Source organism: Haliotis asinina, chromosome 4 (assembly GCF_037392515.1).
Source record: "Haliotis asinina isolate JCU_RB_2024 chromosome 4, JCU_Hal_asi_v2, whole genome shotgun sequence".
NCBI classification, from domain to species: Eukaryota; Metazoa; Mollusca; class Gastropoda; order Lepetellida; family Haliotidae; genus Haliotis; species Haliotis asinina.
In genome coordinates this window covers 25,352,090-25,361,050 of record NC_090283.1, presented here as the reverse complement: position 1 = coordinate 25,361,050, position 8,961 = coordinate 25,352,090, and positions in this window count along the sequence as shown.

The following is an 8,961-nucleotide window of genomic DNA, read 5'->3' as shown; positions in this document are numbered from 1 at the left end:
GGAAGACACTCGTTTCGGATAAAGGCCGGGCGTAACAACTTAGGAACGGCCAGCGAGTCCTAACTTGACACACAGAAGGAAGCAAGCTACAAAAACATATTTTCATATCATTGGAAAGGTCTCGAGGAGATGAACACGAAAAGTTCATTTGTCAGTGTGTTCACTTATTAATAAGCTCACAAACTGGCTCTGAAAATGTATAATTTGTCATGATCACAGATACATTTACACAATTTAACATTTCAACCACTGGCCTTTGTTACCAAAACACGCCAATCAACTTATCTCTCTAGCTTCTGTCATGATGGGACTATAATTCACTCACTAGGGTCTTGGTTAAAAAAGGCAGGAATAACAAATATAAAGGGGATACTGTACCACATTATTCTTGAATGGGATTAACAGGTGTAAATACTCGGTGGCCACTTCGGCATAAATCATTGTTTCAACGAGGCAATTGCATTTTCGCGGGTATTGTCACTTTGAACACTGATGCATCGTCGCATAGGTATTGTTTATCATCTCATCTGGTACGCTGGTCTTTTCGAGCATGTTGATGAGTTCAAATTATGGCTCACACGTCTTACATTGTTGTTATTGTATGTATGCAGTATATGTCCGGTTTCGTCTCTATTCGCCTTCAACCCAGATCGCATACAAAAACAATGTAGGCTTATTATTAGGATTAGGAAATGCACCCCAATACTTGCACGACGTGAATCCACTAAGAAGTTACAACTGTGTTATAATGAAACGGTTAGGAATAATGCATAAGCCTTTTAAATTGTAATAGCTATAATGAAATACGGTCAAATTCACACTGTAAAATACTCGGTTGTCTGGTACTAATAGGCTTTATACAGGGGAAAACGACATCATTGAAAGAAAGTCTATATCAAATTATATATCGATTGTGTTTAATCTTATTCAACTAAGATAATTCTGGTACCGAAACAAAAATATCAAATCAGTTGATCACGCGAAGTGCTTATAACTTGGAATAAACATGAAACTACCACTCAAGCAGCAGTATCATTACCTATAGTCTCTAATTTTGTTAAATTAAGATAATTCTGGAAGTGAAATAAAAAATTTCTGCCAGAAATTTCTGCAGAAAAACATTTCTGCCAGAAATTTCTGCAGGAAAAAAATTCGCCAGAAATGTCTGCAGAGATAAAAATTCTGCCAGAAATGTCTGTAGAAATGCATTTTCAGAGCCAATTTTCAACACACTGGCAATATCTCCTCGAGATCTTTCCAGTGGTATAAAATATGTCTTTGTAGCTTGCTTCCTTCTGTGTGTCAAGTTAGGACTCGCTGGCCATTCCTAAGTTGTCCCGCCCGGCCTTGATAATTAGTATGTAATGACACCTTGTGTACCATTCTCTATTTACGGGCCACAGTAACTTCAATAAGGACTGAATACAGCTAACTGTGTTTATAAGTATAAACAGTCTCACCTGTAATGATACCAACTTGTTCACTCAGAGCCATTTTAACGGCAATGGAACTACGTTTAGCTTTGGAACTATGTGGTTACCAATCGTTTCCCATCCCGCTTTGACGTAAGTAGTGGGATGAGTTGTTTGTTGTAGGCTCATGGTATCAATCACAGGTTTCCACTCAAGATTTAGTGGGTGAGGTACACGAACGTACCTGATCCGTTTCGTCTTTCGTCAACAAATTCGATATGGTTTGAGTGCATATCCTGGATTAAAACGATAAAGACAGGATAGTGAACACATCTATGACGAGCACACCACTACAGCACACATAATACTTAAACTGTGAGTGAGCTAATATTTAACGTCACATCGGCAATACTTCATGACCCTTATGTACAGATGGATCCAAGGACGGTGGCGCAGTGGTGGTACACCTGGTTGTCCCTTTCTCTACACATCTCCCTCGTAACAAATAGTGAACTGTGTAAGTATTTTAATAATAGTTTGTTAAACAAGTTTTTTTATTCTAAGGAAAAATATCCTGCAAAAACACACAGAGTTGAGATGGTGTTCTGATTATGATCAGCATTTCTTTAAGTATTTAATGTTCATTAGCTTTCGAGCTAGACTGCAATTCATCGGTCTGCTTTTGAACCGAAAAGACTTTATTTACTGCCGAAAGTGGACATAACAAAAAAGCGGTAGAGACTAAAAGTGGACTTGCGCTTTCTTCCTCCCTCACAAGTCATTCGTCCAGATTTCTATTAGGGATACTCCCAAAAGTACACATGCTTGACGGCATGTCACAAGGTCGCCTATACAGAATAAAGACGTTGTATGTCCATATGCCATATATCTGGAATGCCAGTCAAAGAATATCTTGTAGAGTATGTTAACGGACACTGAATTCTTATTCATAGGAGTTTTTCAGACTTTGTTTCAGGTAAATCCCATTTAATGTCTCTTTGAGTCATCTACAGCCGACGTAATGTCTGTTTTTTTAAACTACATCGGTAAAATTACGTGGGCATCGCATGTAGGAAACATTTGTTCTCTCGTGGTATTGGTTTTATTTGGATGAACCCAGCCATTGGACACATAAATCTCTTGTTACATAATTACGTTTTGTCAGAATTGACATTCTATGCTTTATGACAGCACAAGATATGTTTGATAATGGGTATTTTAAATTTTTCTTCAGCCTAAAAAATATGTTTATACATTCAGATTTCAAAAATATTTTTTTCAAATTTACACTTGATCTGTTATATTTAATGATAACCGAAGTCATAAAGCTGCCCATAGATGAGAACAGAATATGTCCATTCTGTAGATCCGCAGTTGAGAATGAAATCCACTTCATGCTAGTTTGTTTATCTGACTCCATTCTCAGAAGCAAATACATTCCACATCCTTTTTAATAATTATAGCAATGACATTTTTAAAACGTTCTTGACATTTCTTGTTGAAATTACTCCAATCAGTTAATATTTTCACTCTTTAATTATTATTAATTTTACATCAAAACAACATAATGGTTACGTGTTTTAGCGTGAGTAACGGAATGCAATGTATTTAGTAGTGTGTATGTTTAGTTTTACGCCTCACTCAGCAATATTCCAATTAGGTGGTGGCGGTCTGTAAATAATCGAGTCTGGGCAAGACGATCCGGTGATCGACAGCACGAGTATCAATATATGCAACTGAGATACGATGACATATAAACCAAGTCAGCAACCCTGACCACCTGATCCTGATAGTCAGGGTAAAACTAAGCTCACTTACTCACTTGACTGAAGGCACCCGTGGCGAGCCACCTCCTCGTGGTGGGTGCTGGGTAACGCCAAGAGCTCGCCAACACCCCCGTAGTGGACCCGGGGGGATATTTGGTCCACCAACCCGTTTGCCGTGGGTTGCGTCCCGTGTCGGTGGAGGACGGGATCCTGGTGGTTGAGGACACTGGGGCTTTTAACTGCGTTCCATTGCCCAACACACCACTTTGGCCCTTACTTCACCTAGACGGGTGGTAGAATCGGCCCGTTTCTATCAATCGGCTGGTCACGCCAAGCCCTGTGCTATAACTCTGTAGTGTTGCACAAAAATTTGAGAATTGTATGTTTATATTTTCTAGCCTTGGCGAATTTCGAAACAGAATTTGAAAACGTTACTGTTTATTATTGCCTAGAGTCGTATCCCAGAAGGCGGTGGCTCATGGGCCAATCTGGTGGAATCATTAATCTTTTAATTTTTCTGCTGGAGTATGTCATCCGAGTATCCTTGGTGCTGCAAGCCGGAGACCCGCTTGTTTTTAGCATTGTCCTTGTGATACTCCGTGGTGGGTGGGGAGCTCGGATGATGAACTATTCAACCATAACCATGGCTTCTCAAATCCCCATTACAAAGAAAAAACGTCCACTTGACAATGATCCAGATGATAACGACCAAAGACTGTCCACTTCCATTGATTACTGGCCACGTTTTGTCGTGATTGAGACTCAAGATAACAGCAGACTGAAGTTGAACCCTTTTGCGATACAGAAAGGCATACAAGGAATTGCTGGTGACGTCAAAAATATCAGACGTTTGCGTTCAGGTGCGTTGCTCGTTGAATGCAACAGAAGACAACAAACTACTAACCTGATGTCTACCACCACATTCGTCGGCATTCCAGTATCAGTATCTCCACATAGGACACTTAACACAAGCAAAGGAATCATCAGGGATAGAGATGGATTATTTGCCGACAATTTGATATTGTTTCAGAAATGAAAGATCAAGGGGTCACGTACGTTAAGCGTTTTACAACACGTAAAAACCAGGAGACCATTCAGACTAATACCTACCTCTTTTCATTTTCCTCTCCAACAGCTCCCAGATCTGTAAAGGCAGGCTATTGTCACATCAATGTAGACACCTATATACCCAGTCCATTAAGGTGTTTTAAATGCCAGAAGTTTGGTCATGGTGTTAGTACTTGCACATTGTCTGTTGTGTGTGCTCACTGTGGTGAATGACACACACAACAGAAGATTGTGACAGTGACTTTAAAAAATGCACCAACTGCTCAGGTGACCATTCTTCATTTTCTAAACAGTGTCCAATTTGGAAAGAACAAATGGAGATAAATAAAATCAAATTTACACAAAATATATCTTTCTCTGAGGCCAAAAAACTGGTAAAAAGATCTGATCTTCCAGAAAGTTATGCTACAATAGTAAAAACATCATCGGGTTCTAGCTCTAAAACAACATCAACCACAGGCTGCCAAACTACCTTCACTTGGGTCAGTTGTGAATCTCCACAGCCTTTGTGCACTGCTATATCATCACAGACTGAGGAATCACTTCCTAGTACGTCAAAGTCGTCTTCTGATCACAAATCATCAGCATCTCAGTCACATTCAAAGTCTCAATCAACAGCTGATAGTCGACAAACGGTGAAAAGTAAACCGAAGCCAAAGCCTGATGCTTCAAAACAACAAAGTGGCAGAGCTCCCAAGGGGTCACAAAATAAAGTTCATTTGTTTAATAAATACGGGTCTCTTGAAGACATGGACGTTTCTGAAAACGTCCATTCTAGGGCACATAGCTTGTTGCCCTCGAAAAGAGTGCGGGGTAGATCCCCCATAAATCCCCCCAAAAGATAGTTTATTCCAATAATATTGTACAGTGGAACTGCAGAGGATTGAGGACAAATTTACATGAATTACAGCTATTAGTCCAAGATTTTACACCTTCAGTGATATGTCTCCAAGAGACATATTTAAAACAAACAGATATATTTGACCTTCGTCATTTTAATGCATATCATATATTGTTTTTCGCCTCCGGGTGATAGAGCCACTGGCGGATCATCCATTCTTGTCAGAAAAAATGTTATTCAAAGCCCTGTTTCGCTTGTTACTAATATGCAGGCTGTTGCAGTAAGAATTACTTTACATGTAGCGTTTACACTTTGCTCTTTTTATATTTCGCCGTCTTCGGCGTTTGCCAAAACCGATCTTCAAGCTCTATATGATCAACTCCCGAAGCCCTGTATTATAATGGGAGATTTAAATGGGCACAACCCACTCTGGGGAAGTGTAAATACAAACACTAAAGGGAAATTGTTGGAGGACTTTTGTTCTGACAATGATTTATGTATTTATAATGATGGTTCCAACACATATTTACACCCTGGTACAGGGACTTATTCTGCTCTCGACTTGTCATTGACAAATTCCGAACTACTAAATGAATTCGAATGGTCAGTCCACGATGACCTCTGTGGAAGTGACCATTTTCCTACTATATTAAAAGCTGTTACTCCATCTGATGTTCCTCCATCATCAAGGCGGAATTTTAAAAAGGCTAACTGGGCTTTATATGAAACACTGTGTTCTGAAAAACTTCAACCCGAACGTTTTATTGACGTTCCCGATGCTATTAAATGTTTTTCTGATGAATTGAACTCCATAGCTGATGAGTGTATACCAAAGTCCTCTGTAGTTCCACACATAAGAAAACCATGGTTCAACGATGACTGCAAACAAGCTAGGAAGGCAAGGAAAAAAGCAGAACATTATTTCCGTCGCCATCCTATGGTGCATAATTTAAATAAATTTAAAATTTTAAATGCTAAAGCACGGCGTACTTTTAAACAGAACAAACGCCAATCTTGGCAAAATTATGTATCTAAAATAAATTCTCGGACATCCATGTCCAAGGTATGGAACATGGTCCAGAAAATCAAAGGTAAAGGTACTAAATCTACTGTCCATCATCTTAAACATGAAGATCAATTACTTACTGATAAATCAGATATCGCAAGTAAACTGGGCGAAACCCTTGCTAAACACTCTTCCTCTTCTAATTATTTACCTAAATTCCAGCATTATCAAAAACAACAAGAAAAGGAAACTATTAATTTCAATTCTGATAATGGGGAAGATTATAATGAAACGTTTTCTATTCATGAACTCCATACTGCTCTTGATCAGGCTCATGACACTGCTACTGGAGCTGATAACATACATTATCAACTCCTGAAGCACTTACCAGAATCCTGCCTAGAAACTCTCCTAAATATTTTGATGATATTTGGACATCGGGTAACTTTCCTCCATCATGGCGTGACGCCATAGTAGTACCAATACCTAAACCTGGACGTGATCATACGGATCCGTCCAATTATCGTCCGATTTCATTAACAAGCTGTGTTTGCAAGACCATGGAACGCATGATAAATAATCGACTTGTTTGGTACTTGGAAACTAATAACCTTATCACAGATATACAATGTGGTTTCCGGAAAAACAGAAGTACTGTTGATCACTTAGTGCGTTTAGAATCATTTGTAAAAAACGCACTGATTAACAAACAACACGCTGTGTCTATCTTTTTTTATCTTGAAAAAGCATATGACACTACTTGGAAATATGGCATTTTACGAGATTTACATGACTTCGGGTTGCGAGGTCGTTTGCCTGAATTTATTGCCAAGTTTTTAAATAACAGACAATTCCAGGTCCGCGTGGGCTCTACCCTGTCTGATCATTACAATCAGGATCAGGGTGTTCCACAAGGCAGTATTTTGTCAGTCACTCTTTTTAGCATCACGATCAACAGTTTATCTAAAGTTTTAAACGATTCAATTGATGGATCCTTATTTGTGGATGATTTTAATATTTCTTGTCGTGGTAAAAATATGCATACCATTGAACGGCAATTGCAGTTGTGTTTAAACAGGATTAATAAATGGTGTCTTGAAAACGGCTTTAAATTTTCTAAATCGAAAACTAACTGCATACATTTTTGTCGTAAATACAAACCACATAAAGACCCTGAACTGTCTCTAGATGGGACGCCCATTAAAGTTCTGAAGGAAGCCAAATTCTTGGGTCTAATCTTTGATTCACACTTAACGTTTTTACCACATATTAAATCACTTAAAACTAAATGCCTGAAAGCTCTTGACTTGAAAGTAGTTTCAAATTCAAAATGGGGAGGAGATCAAGCCACCCTTCTCCATTTACATCGATCACTCGTTCGTTCTAAACTTGATTATGGCTCTATTGTCTATGGTGGCGCCTGCCAAAGCAATCTTAAACTTCTTGATCCTGTCCATCACCAAGGTCTAAGACTTTGTCTTGGGTCCTTCAGAACTTCACCTGTTGACAGTCTTTACGTTGAGGCCTATGAACCATCTCTTGCACAACGCCGTATCAAATTATCTTTACAATATATCATAAAACTATACTCTAACGAATCTAACCCTGCATATAACTGTGTCTTCAATCCCCTTTATGAGGATTTGTATAGCAAAAAGTCTTCTTTTGTTCCACCTCTTGGGCTAAGAATAAAGCCGTTTATTGCTGCTGCTGGTATTGAGCTGAACAATATAGCTCCTTCCCGTCTTCTTTCCTCTCCACCATGGCAGTTGGTTAGGCCACAGGTTGACCTAACATTAACTACATTTAAAAAAACAGAAACTAATGAATTACAGTATAAACAAGAATATAATCAATTGAAACATTCTTATAACAATTACAAATCCTTATTTACAGATGGGGCCAAGGACGGTGGTGCAGTTGCTTGTGCTACTGTCATTGGATCGAGAACAATATCTTCTAGATTACCAGATAATAGTTCTATTTTTACAGCAGAAGCTAACGCCATATTAACAGCTCTTAAATATATTCAAAGACACCCTAAACGTAAGCAGTATATGATATATTCCGACTCTCTTTCTTGTCTTCAGGCTATTAAAAATATTTCTTGTAAACATCCGCTTTTAATTGAAATTAATGAATTGTATAATACTCTTGCTACTGGCCAATACGACATCGTCTTTTGTTGGTTACCCAGTCACGTAGGTATTTCTGGAAATGTGATGGCCGATCTTGCTGCCAAGGCGGCTCTCAACAAATCTGTGACACCACTTTTTCTTCCATATTCAGATTACAAAGCTTGCATTAGAACGTATATCCGTGATCTGATGCAGAAGAAGTGGGACACTCAAGTAGGTATCAATAAATTACATGAAATAAAACCGTATATTGGTTACACCTACTTGGGTTGTCAGTCCAGATTTGAGGAGGTCATCATGCGACGATGTCGTATTGGCCACACAAGATATACACATAAATATTTGCTTAAAGGTGAGGATCCTCCGTTTTGTATCCCTTGTGATGGAAGAATCACAGTCAAACATATCCTGCTTGACTGTGTCGAGTATTCCATCACAAGGGATCAGTATTTTAATTCACGAACTCTGAAGGATCTTTTTAATAACACAAGCTCTCATTTAATCATTGCATTTTTAAAAGAATTAGATTTATTGTCTGAATTGTAAATAGATAAATATTTTATTATTGGAAGTTTAAATTCAGAACTGTGCTTGTTAGTGGCTGTATCCTCAAAGGGGGTTGAAGTACTGTAAAACTATTGTCCCCCTGAGAGGGTACGTAAGTCCACAAACATTCAAAGTAAATTCAAACTTTCATGTTTTTAATCGTAGCATAAGTGTCTTTTCATTT